The 16,996-nt window shown below is 36.6% G+C and overlaps 1 protein-coding gene and 1 long non-coding RNA gene across 3 annotated transcripts in view; one reads left to right on the plus strand and one right to left on the minus strand.

Moving 5' to 3' along the window:
- Window positions 1-4,364: 4,364 nt before the first annotated feature.
- Window positions 4,365-9,359, minus strand: LOC120492161 (uncharacterized). Its single transcript, XR_005625405.2, has 4 exons — window positions 9,273-9,359; window positions 8,042-8,111; window positions 7,840-7,904; window positions 4,365-4,560 (listed from the first exon to the last, which is right to left on the minus strand). It is a non-coding gene; the product is annotated as an uncharacterized LOC120492161 (long non-coding RNA).
- A 6,742-nt stretch (window positions 9,360-16,101) lies between these two features.
- The window catches only part of il1rapl1a (interleukin 1 receptor accessory protein-like 1a), a 96,423-nt gene continuing 95,528 nt past the window's right edge, over window positions 16,102-16,996 (plus strand). For both annotated transcript variants that reach the window (XM_039655854.2, XM_039655855.2), the window contains exon 1: window positions 16,102-16,401. The gene's annotated coding sequence lies outside the window, so the exon portion shown is untranslated. The remainder of the gene's footprint in view (window positions 16,402-16,996) is intronic.

A 16,996-nucleotide genomic window follows, 5' to 3' on the forward strand; every position in this document is an offset into this window, starting at 1 on the left:
CTCTCTCTCCTCCCCCACCCCCCCCCCCTCTCTCTCTCACACACATACACACCAGTGCACACACACCTGGGTCTCAAGGCTGTCTGTTTTCAGAACACACGTATAAAATGCAAACACATACAGTACATACACTCATACATACGTTTAAAGTAATAGTTCACCTAAAAATAAAAAGATACCTTCATATTGTTCCAAACCTGACTTCCCCTTTAGTTGCATAATAGCCCGGCTACTCTATAACATTCAATTAATGCAAACTTTATGCTAAGATTTGGGCCAGTCATAAATAAATCATGATTTACTGGATGTAGATTTATTGTTATTGTGTAAATGTTATTTGCTGTTTTTCTTCTTCTTTTGACATTTGTGCCATATGGTGTGTGTAATTATATAAGTAATAAATTATTTTTCTGTTCCCTTCCAGAACAGACTTCTGAAATTCTCTCTAAAGGCACTAAAAAGTACTGTAAGTGTAGTAGACTTTTGGTTATATTAAAGGGTTAGTTCACCCAAAAATGAAAATTCTGTCAGTAATTACATTACCCTCATGTTTTCCAACCCTGTAAGACTTTTGTTCATCTTCGGGACACAAATTAAGATATTTTTTTTTTTTATTAAATCAGAGAGCTGGATCACTCCTCCATAGGCTTCTAAGGGGTTGAAATTTGCCGGCCCAGCAAACGTATAACACATTGTTAAAACAGTGACGACAGTGGCTCAACGCGAATACATTTTGTGTGCAAAAACACTGGAGTGATTCAGCTCTCAGATTTAATCAAAAATATCTTAAATTGTGTTCCGAAGATGAACGTAGCCTAAGTCTTACATGGTTGGAACAACATGAGGGTGAATAATTAGCCTACTGACATAATTTTCATTTTTGGTTGAACTATCCCTGTTTTCTGAAGTCATGTAACAACTTTGTGTGAGGAACTGACTGACATTGAATTTATTCTCTGGACAGATTTTCTTCTGCAGTAGCTGTCAAATCTCATGTGCTTTCAGTTATGACCAGTGGCTATATTTACAAGTACACCAATGGTCTGAATATTGCCAATAATCAGAGAAAAGAATAAGCAGAATAAGATTTTACATAACAACATCTTCAGTGCTGAATACTTAGGCCTACGTATTGCATCACTTTGATTATTTGCTATGAAATGTGGTGGTTAAACTGCTATGTTGTTCGCTATTCACCAAAACACAAAATGTTACATTCAAAAGGAGTAGGTCTGTTTGTTGATACTGTTTTTATTTGCTTGTTTTATGTTGTTTTTTTTCCAAACAAATTCACAATGAGTTTGAACCATCATCACCGTTGTTTCCAACCATCATTAAAACGTGTCACGTGAAGCTAAGAATAAATTATTTTTCTTCCTAAAAGAGCAGAATTTCAGTAGCCTGACTGTGTCAGACTTCGTACTTTTGCTCTATTTCAGTTCGCTTCTGCACTCAGTCTGAAAAAGAAAAAGTCTGAAAAATCTCTCAGTTTTCCTCCGGCCTGAAAACAGCCGTCCAATCAACGAACAGAGGGCGGGCTGAGAGCCATGACGTAGACGCTAAGCGCCGAGTTTAAGATTGTATTTTAGGTTAGGGAAATCAAAAATGGCCACGGATATGGAGACACGGGATGCAGTTCGCTCTGTTGTGGAGAATATTTCCGACATTTGCAAACTGATGCCCGAACAAGAAGAGTGTTTGTTAAACATTTTGAATGCCCTACTCCTGACAGGTTTTGGGAAAGGTTTAATTTATCTATTACTGATCGTCTGCGAAAAGTGGAGAGGCCAAAGGCCGGCAAGGCGATAGTTGTGATTGTGTCCCCCTTGGTTGCACTCATGGAGGATCAGGTTAAGGAGGCAGCAAAACTCGGTCAGCCATGTTCACTCCGGTATTTCGTTCAATGGTTTCGTTTTCGCATCATGTGTTCAGTGGAAGTTCGATGCGGCTGAGCTGGCGAATAACACATGTCATAACCAAACTTTATGTGATTGGCTTATGGTTTATGTGAACCAATATATATATAACCATATAATCACATAATTACAGTTTTCTCTTACATAAGCTCCAGCTTAAACACCATATTGCTTTAATGACAAGATAAGGTGAGAGTAATATTATAGTGATCATTACAGATATTATAGATCATTATAAGACGGTAATATTTTCAGTGAATAAAGGCTTAAGTATCCTTCGCACAAAATATGACTTCAGAAGACGTATAATGCACTAGACAAACTGGCTATTTTTACAGAACGTATGGTGCTTTTGGTCAGCTTTTTTCTCAGCTGGAAATTCACTAGTCGAATATAGCGACATGCTTTCATTGTGCCAGAAGAAAGCAGCAGAAATTCTGCCTTTTGTTTTCTGCAGTAGAAAGTAAGTCATGAAGTTTTGGAGCGAAACGAGGGTAAGTAAATCATGACAGAATGTTTATTTTTAGGGGTGAGCTATTCCTTTAACTAAAGATGTTCCTAAATACATGCAGCCCAACACAGTCCCTGCGCACGCATGCATTCTTGGTTTTGAGGTGGACTTTAGGACCATGGAGAGGTCTCCCACAGCATCGGGCGCACACAGCGCGTCTTGAAGAGGAAACCCCCACAGGAGCTCTCGCTGCCGGATACCTGAGACATCTCAAATCCCAGCAGGCACTGGACGTCAATATGACGTTATATTGACGTTGGACCCTAACGTTGGGTAGACGTTGCAATTTGATTGGATATGAAAATCGGGTTGACGTCAGAATCCAACGTTACTCTGACGTTGGGTTATGACGTCAACCCGATTTTGATATCCAATTAAAATGCAACGTCTGTCCAACGTTGGATATTGACGACAGACTGACGTTGGGTTATGACGTCAACCCGATTTTCATATCCAATCAAAATGCAACGTCTGTTCAACGTTGGATATTGACGACAGACTGACGTTGGGTTATGACGTTGGGTTATGACGTCAACCCGATTTTCATATCCAATCAAAATGCAACGTCTGTCCAACGTTGGATATTGACGACAGACTGACGTTGGGTTATGACGTCGGGTTATGACGTCAACCCGATTTTCATATCCAATCAAAATGCAACGTCTGTCCAACGTTGGATATTGACGACAGACTGACGTTGGGTTATGACGTTGGGTTATGACGTCAACCCGATTTTCATATCCAATCAAAATGCAACGTCTGTCCAACGTTGGATATTGACGACAGACTGACGTTGGGTTATGACGTTGGGTTATGACGTCAACCCGATTTTCATATCCAATTAAAATGCAACGTCTGTCCAACGTTGGATATTGACGACAGACTGACGTTGGGTTATGACGTCAACCTGATTTTCATTTCCAACCAAAATGCAACATCTGTCCAACGTTGGATGTTGACGACAGACTGACGTCGGGTTATGACGTTGGGTTATGACGTCAACCCGATTTTCATATCCAATCAAAATGCAACGTCTGTCCAACGTTGGATATTGACGACAGACTGACGTTGGGTTATGACGTCGGGTTATGACGTCAACCCGATTTTCATATCCAATTAAAATGCAACGTCTGTCCAACGTTGGATATTGACGACAGACTGACGTTGGGTTATGACGTCAACCTGATTTTCATTTCCAACCAAAATGCAACATCTGTCCAACTTTGGATGTTGACGACAGACTGACGTCGGGTTATGACGTCAACCCGATTTTCATATCCAATTAAAATGCAACGTCTGTCCAACTTTGGATATTGACGACAGACTGACGTTGGGTTATGAAGTCAACCCGATTTTCATTTTCAACCAAAATGCAACGTCTGTCCAACATTGGATGTTGACGTCAGTCTGACATTGGGTTTTTACATCAACCCGATTTCCATTTTCAACCAAATTGCAACGTCTGTCCAACATTGAAGATAAACGTCAGTCTGACGTTGAGTTACGTCAACCCGGTGTTGGGTAAACCTCCAACGTTGGACATTGCCTTTTGGTTTAAAATGAATCAGTTTTAAGTGTCAGACCCCAATGTTAAGCTAAACATCAAACTCACATGTTGGGCTGACGTCCAACCGTGGACAGACAATGAATTTTTGATGTCAGATATCTGTCAAAACACAACATTAAGCTGTCAAATTCCAACTTTAAAGAAATATATGGTAATTTTGTTGGCATGACATAAAACTACATGAAGTTTCATCAAAAGAAACTTCATGTAACAACAAGGTTCGAACAGAGGTCTAGATCCAATGCAAGACAACCCAAAAGTATTTAGCTTAAGACAAGAGCAAACAGAAAAGTAACTGTAATCCACAAATGATGTTTATTAGATAAATGACAAAGAAATTAAATGGATTATAAAATAACCTTTTATTTTATTCTTTTTTTTTTTTTTACATTATTTTAACAGAAGGTTTTCAACCATTTATACTTAACATTATTATCCTTATTCTAAAATCGTACAATTTTTTTTTCCTGCAACCTCCGCCCCTGCCTGTCTGGGGCATATTTTAAACATACGGCGACAGCCGCTCCAATGTTTGCCTCCGTCTCCTTTGAAGTCCTCTAGACACTCTGTAAGAAATATTTGAAAAATACAATTTATAGGGAATATAAGATATGATGCACTACATTAAGCATTAAAACATTGAATTCCAAACATTCTTAAAGCTAGGGTAGGACATTTCAGAGGGGCTAGCAATAGCAAGCTAGCTTGGAAAGCAATCGATATGATTCAGAGCATCTCAAAAGCCAAATAACCAAAGAGTTGGTGGAAGAGAGTGCAATGCTTTTAGATTAACTCGTGTCTCATTCACTGGTGAGACATTACAATAATAATGAATGTGAATAATGAAAAAAAAAGGTTAAAAAAAAAACATTTAGCAAAAATACAATTTCATAATTATTATTTTTTTTTTTTTAAATAAAACCCTTTTCAAATGTTGGTTCAAGAGAAATCGCTAATGTTTGGCTTCTATTCTCAATTTCTATGCATATATTGAACACGTTGATGACGTTTCACTTTGCAAACAAGTTGCGTAGAGGTATGCAAATATATATATTGACAAACAGGTAGGACATCCTATATATGTATATACAGTAGCTACCAGGATAGGAACACACTTTCAACAAGTTTTTGGAAAAAAAATTCTACCCTAGCTTTAAGGGCCATACACATGTAACATTCTTGCATGTACATGCTGTACTCATCAAAAGAGAGATATTTCTTTTGATGCTGTTCACAAATGGCGATCAGACATTCCAAGCAAAAATGTTAATCTTAAGCTAAATGAACATTTAAAAGACATCAGATTGAATGTAAAAACAACAGTTAGAGTAGGTGTGGGCATTCTTACCAAAATTTCATATCACAATCTTATAAGAAACAATCACGATACATGATCATAATCGTGATCTTACCAATTTTGAGATGCACTTGCACTATCAAGAAAATTAAGACTGGCAACGAACGATACATGTCTGATATGAATTGATATTTAAATAAATAATCTGCAAATGAATTAAAAACATCTATAAATTAAACATCCTTAACATCCTTATTTTAGATTGTAACTTCTTGATTCTGTAATTATATGCTATTACAGTATTTTTCACATATAAAGAAATTGTTTGAAAAAAATATGAATAAAAAGATAATGCAATCAACCTGGCACTCAGTAAGTTTGTGCGCACTAGGAACCACATTTTTTTTTTTTCAAATAAAGACAACGTGACACTCATTTTACATTTAGCACACAGTGTAAATGACATTAATATGGCAGAGGGCAACTGAATATAGCGCCAGCATAGTTTGAAATCAAAGGTTTAAAGTTTGTCGATCATGTGTCCCCAGTGAAGCTGAACTTATTCACACGGACTGACCGGGATTGAACGTCTATGTACACTTCAGAATATCTGACAGCTGGATTCGACAAAGTCTGCAAGGATTGTGAAATTAAATGTTTTTTTTTTAATATTCAAAGATTTGTTTAAATTATATAAATGCGTATATTTGCTGAATATGAGAAACTATTAATAGTGTTTGCCTGTTTGTTACTAATAATATAAAAGCAAAAACTATAATACTTTTTCTTATACAGTTTAATTTCTTTGTTCTATCCAACAACAGGTTATATCCAGTAACGTATTAGACAAAACTGTTAAACAGAGAGCATAAACTAATGAAGACGAAGAATAGGAGCGCTGTGTGCTCAGGGCCGCCCGTAAAATTAAAAGTCAGCTTCACTGGGGACACATGATCGTCAATATATATAGTTTGTCATATCTAGATGTCACACTGGTTCCACTGTCGGCCTGGTGTTGATTCCAAGGGTCAGGAAGGATTTAAACATATAGAAAAATCTAAATATTTAATATCACATTTGGATATTGCATATTGGAATGGTAAATTGAGTGTTTTAATTGAATCAGATGTACACAGTGTTCCTATTTTAACTGCAGGGGTTTGTTAATTTTAGACTAGTCAGTTATAGGTATGAGACGGCGAGGATATTTTCCCACCGGCTAATCAACGTGTGGACAACACCGGCAATACCGGTATCACTGGCGGGGCTTTTAAAAAGCTAATTTAAAGGCAAACGTAAACGTATTTGGATGCCTTGTTGTTTCTTGCGTTTCACCTGTATGTCTTGAATATAGCCTTCGAACGCATATTGCAGCCCCTTTTGCCTACTTTTATCGGACACTTTATTTGCTGCTTTATAAAAGTTTGATAACATTTCAGCAGGAAGAGCTGTTACAGCATAAGCCATGCAGAGTGCAGATGAAGTTTGACAGATGTAACAACAGTAACTTAGGGGGGCGGGGCTTAGCCAAAGGTGAATTGGTGCTAATTTGAAAACAAATGCACGGCCACACATGTCAAAGGGAGTTCTGTACATTTCTGTTCTGCTCAGTCCGTGCACGTTGACACGTGTGGCCGTGCACATGTTAGTTTCATTTTTAAATTACACAACAACAAAACAGTGCAATGATAAATTCACTTAAATAGGCGCTTTTACATTTCGCTGTGACACATTATTCCGCAGTCACCTTGTCAGTCAGCTCCTCACTCTTGTGATGAAAGAAACTGACTCATGTTGCTGATCTGTGTGTCGACTCTTGTTCGGCTCAAGATTTACGCGCTCGCCGATGATCGCATGGATATCGATGGTGCTCACATGTTCGCAACGTGTGAGAGGAATTACGAGCCAAGCCGAGCATTTCCCGATAATTTAAAAAAATGTTTAAAAAATTCGGGGAGTCTGCCTGTTTTTCACCAGTAGGGTTTATGCACACTTTTTTAAAAGGCAAATTTAAGGATTGTTAAGACCTGAAGAAATAAAAAAAATAAAAAATACCTTACATTAGGGGTGCGCAATATTGACAAAAATATGTCTCGATATTTTAATGATTGTGTTTTTGTGCTGGTACCATGGCTGGTTTAGGCCTGTTGTTGACAGCTGATTCACGAAGATATTCATATTTTTCATATTCTATGCAGTGGTCAGTTCACAGCAGTGACAGAAATTAATATTAAATAAGATTTGTGCAGGACAGTCGTGCCGTGTACCGGCTGTTTTGACGTGATTATCAAGATAACTGACTCCTGAAATGCAATATCTTACGACCTCCATTACGAGTGTCCGAACTATGCCTGCCTCAACACCGACTATCGTAGCAAGCCTAGTCGATTACTAAACCTCTGTTTAAATGACTTTAAAATTTGTCATCACACACATCTCTAATTAAACAGACAGACGGATGGATAGTCAACTTCATCAACTTGTCAGTGACAACATCCAGATAAAATAACACATGATTCTGCCAAGAACTGCTAATATAAAAACTTACTTCTCCATGATCCTTTTCCCATTGTCCTTTAAATGTATTTCTCCATCATTGGACAAGCTATTAATCTGAAATTAGAGGAACAGTATTTTAGTTTAAACACAAAAAAGGTTAACAGTGTATCCCCATGACGGTTGCAAGTCGCACGGGGATTGAAACACTGCACATTATAAAAATTGCATTATATATGACTGTATGTCCTTACCGGTATCTGCTTTTCCTCCAGGCAGTTGAGAGATTTATCAAGGACATTTCCTCAACTGTTGATGCCTGCCCTTATAAAACAAAAACATGAGATCATTATTTACAAAAACTTCTTTACAATCTTTAATTTCGGAGAACTGTGGTAACAATGCACATTGCACAGATAATCATGAGTTAATGTATGTCATATGTAATGTATTGACTATTAACTAATTGCAATAGGCTATGTCATTTTGGTTTTGACTTCCACATTATTGTACTATGACATATTACTTAACAATTAGTAATATTTAAATAATGATACCCTTGCAAATCATAAGCTAATGATTAATTAAAGCCAACAACTGAAGTACATAGCTTTGACACATTGTGGTAATTTACACATTTATTTACACTGTTAATAAAATATATTATTCATGAATTAATACATTATGGCACATTTAATCAATTAATTAATATATTACTTAAAATATTAATATAGACGTTATTAGTTGCAGATGCAGTATAATTGTGTCATACATTGACTCGTGATTATCTGTGCATTAGTTAAGTAGTATGAATTAATGCTTAAGTGCACCCGTATTGTAAAGTGTTACCAAAAATAAAATGGTTAAGCAGGAAATAAAATAAAATAAATCACATTCGGACCACATGACATTTTTTAAGGCTACTGCCAATTCATCTAGATAAATAAACATTTAATCATATCATTATTAAGCTTATTTCTTTGTATTTTAAAATTGGCTGTCGAAAATCCTTATAACTTACATTGACGTCCCACAAGCACATTTTACAATAGTGATCTAGAATCCACGACAAATAAGGACAAGTAACGTTATAGCCACTATGTAAAAAAATATATACTGTGTAAGTTATATATTTTGCGTGTCATGTGAAGGGCTCTGTAAAATTAATATAAATTAATGCATTCACATGCTAGTCGTTTCCCGACTCCTCCAACAACAGCGGCCATACCCCCAGCGAACCGGACAGCCGGCGCACGTGCATTTCAGTCTGACAAATGTGCGCTGAGGGATCATTCCTATATCACTACTTGTACTAGTAGTTATTATATAAAAGTCACTTTTAACTACATCAACTAGGTAACTGTTACTTTGGTAGTTAAATAGTAGGCCAGGTAGAAATTCTCGCGCAGCCCAGTCCACATATAATAAAATAAAACTAATAAACACCAATATTTATTTATATTTTCGTTACCTCTGTTCACTCACCTTCCACAGCAGGTATATCCAGATGTTGAAAGTTGTGCAGGCCAGTGCCCGCGCAGACAGTATAATGGCTGCTGGAGTGGAGTGGAACGGGTGAGAGGTCTTCGTCTTTCCCACAAGATCGGGTAGAGCGGAGGAAATTGATGCCTAACTGTGATTGGTTAGGAATTAATTTCAAATTGATGCCTAACTGTGATTGGTTAGGGATTCATTTAAAATTTCTTGGGTTACCTGCAACATTCTAAAAACTGTTGCACACTTCAATAGGCTAAATTGATTTTATTATTATTGTTATTCATATTATTATCATTATTAAAAATAACTACTGCGTTTGTCTGACAGCTGCACTGTTAAGCACAACTTGATAAAGAAATTGGGTGCAATGTCTGTTTCTCATGGAATCCAAATGAAGGCCATATTTGTTATATACGCTATAACTAAAATTTCAGGTCCATGAGGTCCAACTCACCTGATAAGTAGCCCTAATTAAAAAGATAAAACTGTCAGGTTGTTGGACATATGCTATACAGATGATTACTCATACTGTTACCCTGTCACTGCCTGAATTCTGAATTCATTAGTCTCCAATAAACTGCTGTATTGTGACTTTGGAGATTTTGGAAACACTTTACAATAAGGTTCATTTATTAGTTAATGTATTAACTAACATGAACTAACCATGAGCAATACATTTAAATCCAGTTGTTCATTGCTTGTTCATGTTAGTTCACAGTGCACTAACTAATGTTAACAAGATTTTAATAAAATATTAGTAAATGTTGAAATTAACATTAACAAAGATTAACAAATGCTGAAGAAGTATTTTTTATTCTTAGTTAATGTTAACTAATGTAGTTACTAATGAACCTTATTGTAAAGTGTTACCGAGATTTTGATTACCCAAATGCACAACTTATTTGCTGTTCCATAATGTAGATCATCCAATTTTGAACCATAAAGTCTTTCCCTCTTGTGAGAATGTAAATCTTGCCGGGAATGTGCTTCTCCAAATTGAATAAAGTGTACTGTATACACCTGCAAACAACATAATTTTGAGCATCAACCCAGCTGATTTTTTTTGTAAATATGCAAAATAACACAGGGTGGTTTATGATTCATTATTGTAGACATAAGAATAAACCATTAATAAATCCCAAACCAATGTGTGTTGGGCACACCTTCAGTCTTTCAGTTGCATGCTTCCAGGTAGTACTTCATTCATTTTTAGATCAGCACACTCCTGGTGAAGAGCTTGTTCTTCTGACAGGGAACACACTGGGTCAACTTGATCTATTACACTTGCATGAACAAGAAAATCTATGGATAATCCAAACTATCACCAATAAAGAGCAATGCTTACAGTAAGTTTGACGTTTAGGTCACAAAGACTTCAGTCTGAATTATTCATAAGTATGAAGTTAGTGTATTTTAGACATTGAATTTCTCTTACCCAAGAACACAACTGAAATCATACCAAATATGTGTAATGTTGATGTATCCTATTTAAGATGTATATGTACATTAGCATGCTGACATTTGTGTTTTGTTTAGTAGGCTAACCATGATGTGCAGTCAACAAAACAAAAACATCTAATAATGGAATGTTGTGTTGTCTAGATGTTAACATAGTGACATTGCTGGGTTTAGACCACCATACTGTACCTCATGACAATTTAGAAGTGAGATTGTGACCCAACAAAACATAGTATTTGACATCATTATGACGTTAGCTTGAAACGTTGGCTCAATGTTGGATTTTAGTTACTTTACAACTCAACCTAAAAATAACAAAAGAACAACGTCTAATGATGTTAGAATTTAACGTTATATGGACGTTACCATAATGACGTTGAAGAGACGTGGATTTTTGGTCACTATACCTCATGACTAAATGTCAGTATTTGACAACAATATGATGTTGGTTTGAGACGTTGGCTCAACATTGGATTTTAGTTACTTTACAACACAACCTTAAAATAATAAAAGATCAACGTCTAATGATGTTAGAATTTGACATTGTGTGGATGTTATGACGTTAAGGAGATGTTAGGTTGTGGTCACCATACATAACGACTAAATGTCAATGTTTGACTTAAATATGACATTGTCTGGAGATGTTGGTTTGATATTGTATTTTGGTTAGTTAAATCACAACCTAAAACCAACAAAATATTAACGTCTAATGATGTTAGAATTGACGTTATATGGACGTTACCATAATGACATCAAGATGGCGTTTGATTTTGGTCACCATACCTCACCACTAAATGTCAGTATTTGACGTCAATGTGATATTGGTTTGAAACATTGGCTCAACGTTGGATTTTAGTTACTTTACAACACAACCTAAAAATAACAAAAGTTCAACGTCTAATGATGTTAGAATTTGACATTGTGTTGAAGTTATCATTATGACGTTAAGGAGATTTTTAAGATTTTTAAGGTCACCATACCTAACGATTAAATGTCAATGTTTGACGTAAATATGACATTGTCTCAAGATGTTGGCTTGACGTTGTATTTTGGTTAGTTAATACCACAACCTAAAACCAATAAAATAACAACATCTAATGTTTTCAGAATTTGACATTGTGCGGACATCAACATTATGACGTCAACATGATGTTGGGGTTTGGTCACCACACATCACAAATAAATGTTTGTCATAGGACGTTGTGTTGAGACGTTGGCTTGATGTTGTATTTTGGTTAGTAAATACCACAACCTGAAACTAACAAAATATCAACGTCTAATGATGTTAGAATTTGACGTTGTGTGGACGATGCATTATCACGTTAAGAACATGTTGGGTTTTGGTCACCATACCTCACGACTAAATGTCAGTTTTTGACGTAAATATGACGTTCTCAGGAGACGTTGGCTTGACGTTGTAGTTTGGTTAGTTAATACCACAACCTGAAACCAACAAAATATCAACGTCTAATGATGTTAGAATTTGACGTTGTGTGGACGATGCATTATCACGTTAAGAACATGTTGGGTTTTGGTCACCATACCTCACGACTAAATGTCAGTTTTTGACGTAAATATGACGTTCTCAGGAGACGTTGGCTTAACGTTGTATTTTGGTTAGTTAATACCACAACCTGAAACCAATAAAATATCAACGTCTGTTAAAATTTGACGTTGTGTGGACGTTACTATTATGACGTTAAGAACATGTTGGGTTTTGGTCACCATACCTCACGACTAAATGTCAGTTTTTGACATAAATATGACTTTGTTAGGAGACGTTGGCATGACATTGTATTTTGGTTAGTTAATACCACAGCCTGAAACCAACAAAATATCAACGTCTAATGATGTTAAAATTTGACGTTGTGTGGACGTTACCATTATGACGTTAAGAACATGTTGGGTTTTGGTCACCATACCTCACGACTAAATGTCAGTTTTTGACATAAATATGACTTTGTTAGGAGACGTTGGCATGACATTGTATTTTGGTTAGTTAATACCACAACCTGAAACCAACAAAATATCAACGTCTAATGATGTTAAAATTTGACGTTGTGTGGACGTTACCATTATGACGTTAAGAACATGTTGGGTTTTGGTCACCATACCTCACGACTAAATGTCAGTTTTTGACATAAATATGACTTTGTTAGGAGACGTTGGCATGACATTGTATTTTGGTTAGTTAATACCACAACCTGAAACCAACAAAATATCAACGTCTAATGATGTTAAAATTTGACGTTGTGTGGACGTTACCATTATGACGTTAAGAACATGTTGGGTTTTGGTCACCATACCTCACGACTAAATGTCAGTTTTTGACATAAATATGACTTTGTTAGGAGACGTTGGCATGACATTGTATTTTGGTTAGTTAATACCACAGCCTGAAACCAACAAAATATCAACGTCTAATGATGTTAAAATTTGACGTTGTGTGGACGTTACCATTATGACGTTAAGAACATGTTGGGTTTTGGTCACCATACGTCACGACTAAATGTCAGTTTTTGACGTAAATATGACGTTCTCAGGAGACGTTGGCTTGACGTTGTAGTTTGGTTAGTTAATACCACAACCTGAAACCAATAAAATATCAACGTCTGTTAAAATTTGACGTTGTGTGGACGTTACTATTATGACGTTAAGAACATGTTGGGTTTTGGTCACCATACCTCACGACTAAATGTCAGTTTTTGACATAAATATGACTTTGTTAGGAGACGTTGGCATGACATTGTATTTTGGTTAGTTAATACCACAACCTGAAACCAACAAAATATCAACGTCTAATGATGTTAAAATTTGACGTTGTGTGGACGTTACCATTATGACGTTAAGAACATGTTGGGTTTTGGTCACCATACCTCACGACTAAATGTCAGTTTTTGACATAAATATGACTTTGTTAGGAGACGTTGGCATGACATTGTATTTTGGTTAGTTAATACCACAGCCTGAAACCAACAAAATATCAACGTCTAATGATGTTAAAATTTGACGTTGTGTGGACGTTACCATTATGACGTTAAGAACATGTTGGGTTTTGGTCACCATACGTCACGACTAAATGTCAGTTTTTGACGTAAATATGACGTTCTCAGGAGACGTTGGCTTGACGTTGTAGTTTGGTTAGTTAATACCACAACCTGAAACCAATAAAATATCAACGTCTGTTAAAATTTGACGTTGTGTGGACGTTACTATTATGACGTTAAGAACATGTTGGGTTTTGGTCACCATACCTCACGACTAAATGTCAGTTTTTGACATAAATATGACTTTGTTAGGAGACGTTGGCATGACATTGTATTTTGGTTAGTTAATACCACAACCTGAAACCAACAAAATATCAACGTCTAATGATGTTAAAATTTGACGTTGTGTGGACGTTACCATTATGACGTTAAGAACATGTTGGGTTTTGGTCACCATACCTCACGACTAAATGTCAGTTTTTGACATAAATATGACTTTGTTAGGAGACGTTGGCATGACATTGTATTTTGGTTAGTTAACACCACAGCCTGAAACCAACAAAATATCAACGTCTAATGATGTTAAAATTTGACGTTGTGTGGACGTTACCATTATGACGTTAAGAACATGTTGGGTTTTGGTCACCATACGTCACGACTAAATGTCAGTTTTTGACGTAAATATGACGTTCTCAGGAGACGTTGGCTTGACGTTGTAGTTTGGTTAGTTAATACCACAACCTGAAACCAACAAAATATCAACGTCTAATGATGTTAGAATTTGACGTTGTGTGGACGATGCATTATCACGTTAAGAACATGTTGGGTTTTGGTCACCATACCTCACGACTAAATGTCAGTTTTTGACATAAATATGACTTTGTTAGGAGACGTTGGCATGACATTGTATTTTGGTTAGTTAATACCACAACCTGAAACCAACAAAATATCAACGTCTAATGATGTTAAAATTTGACGTTGTGTGGACGTTACCATTATGACGTTAAGAACATGTTGGGTTTTGGTCACCATACGTCACGACTAAATGTCAGTTTTTGACGTAAATATGACGTTCTCAGGAGACGTTGGCTTGACGTTGTATTTTGGTAAGTTAATACCACAACCTGAAACCAACAAAATATCAACGTCTAATGATGTTAGAATTTGACGTTGTGTGGACGTTACCATTATGACGTTAAGAACATGTTGGGTTTTGGTCACCATACCTCACGACTAAATGTCAGTTTTTGACGTAAATATGACGTTCTCAGGAGACGTTGGCTTGACGTTGTATTTTGGTAAGTTAATACCACAACCTGAAACCAACAAAATATCAACGTCTAATGATGTTAAAATTTGACGTTGTGTGGACGATGCATTATCAAGTTAAGAACATGTTGGGTTTTGGTCACCATACCTCACGACTAAATGTCAGTTTTTGACGTAAATATGATGTTCTCAGGAGACGTTGGCTTGACGTTGTATTTTGGTTAGTTAATACCACAACCTAACACCAACAAAATATCAACGTCTAATGATGTTAAAATTTGACGTTGTGTGGACGATGCATTATCACGTTAAGAACATGTTGGGTTTTGGTCACCATACCTCACGACTAAATGTCAGTTTTTGACGTAAATATGACGTTGTCAGGAGACGTTGGCATGACGTTGTATTTTGGTAAGTTAATACCACAACCTGAAACCAACAAAATATCAACGTCTAATGATGTTAAAATTTGACGTTATGTGGACGTTACCATTATGACGTTAAGAACATGTTGGGTTTTGGTCACCATACCTCACGACTAAATGTCAGTTTTTGACGTAAATATGACGTTCTCAGGAGACGTTGGCTTGACGTTGTATTTTGGTAAATTAATACCACAACCTGAAACCAACAAAATATCAACGTCTAATGATGTTAGAATTTGACGTTGTGTGGACGATGCATTATCACGTTAAGAACATGTTGGGTTTTGGTCACCATACCTCACGACTAAATGTCAGTTTTTGACGTAAATATGACGTTGTCAGGAGACGTTGGCATGACGTTGTATTTTGGTTAGTTAATACCACAACCTAAAACAAACAAAATATCAACGTCTAATGATGTTGGAATTTGGACGTTGTGTGGACGTTACCATTATGACGTCAAAAAGACGTTGGATTTTGGTAACATAACAACACAACCTAAAAACAACAAAATAACAACGTCAGCTGACGTCATTATTTGACGTCAACTTAACATTGGCCATAGACGTTGAGTTGATGTTGGATTTTGGTCACCGACGTCGCAACCAAAATTAAACCAAATATCAACGTCATATGACGTTGTGTGCCTGCTGGGATCATCCCTCTGACCGACAAGCGCACGGCGCGCCACGGAATGCGCAGGAGTGACCGACTGTCCGCTGGTCGAGGGCGCGCGGTCATGGGTCCCTCTTCAGCACCTTTGAGTTCTTAATGCGTTATGAAGTCATAGAGACCTCTGGAAATCCTAAATATTCTCCTTAAGGCAGCGTCTATATTGGAATAAACTATCAGCTGGTGAATTTCTCTGTTCGGATGGATGATTTGGTCAGCTTCCTCATTCATCGTGATGCGCGTTCATTCCGTTTACAAGTGTTTTATTGACTGACCGCGGATCAATTTTTTGGACGTTGGCTGACGGTAAGCTCGCGCTCTGTTTTAGTTACCCATGCGAAGTTTGAAGTGGAGAGGTTTCATGGTGATGCGGGGGTGGCTAGTTGATTTGCTCGTGAAAATGCCTAATCTAACCTTTAGAACAAATCGAATCATGTGCATTTTGAGTTTTACGCTTAAATAATAGTTCAATTTCATTGAGCTTAAATTGTAGAATGAAACCTGTCAACTATACATCCGGATCATGTTTTGACTTAATTTAAAAGATAAATGGAAAATAATGTTTCGTGAAAGACAGCAAGCCGTGTTTTGCATCATTAGGATGTGATTGTGACGGTATTTCACGACTATTCAGCATTCAATCGACCCCCCTCCCTCCATTATTATAAGTATAACTGTGAAAACATGATTATGTGTATAGCTGTAATTATATAAAAGTAAAGTAGTTTTTGCTGCCCTGCTTTTAATTTACTTATTTTTCTAAATGGCTGGACAAGATGTATATCTTAGGCTACTGTATTACAGTAATGCGACTCTATTAAGAATCTTCATTTAGATGAATGATAATTAGCCTATAAACAAATTTAAGTAGAGCATTCGAATTGAGGGCAGAACTACCCTC

The sequence above is a fragment of the Pimephales promelas genome, chromosome 7, assembly GCF_988280905.1.
Source record: "Pimephales promelas chromosome 7, fPimPro1.hap1.1, whole genome shotgun sequence".
Taxonomy (NCBI): Eukaryota; Metazoa; Chordata; class Actinopteri; order Cypriniformes; family Leuciscidae; genus Pimephales; species Pimephales promelas.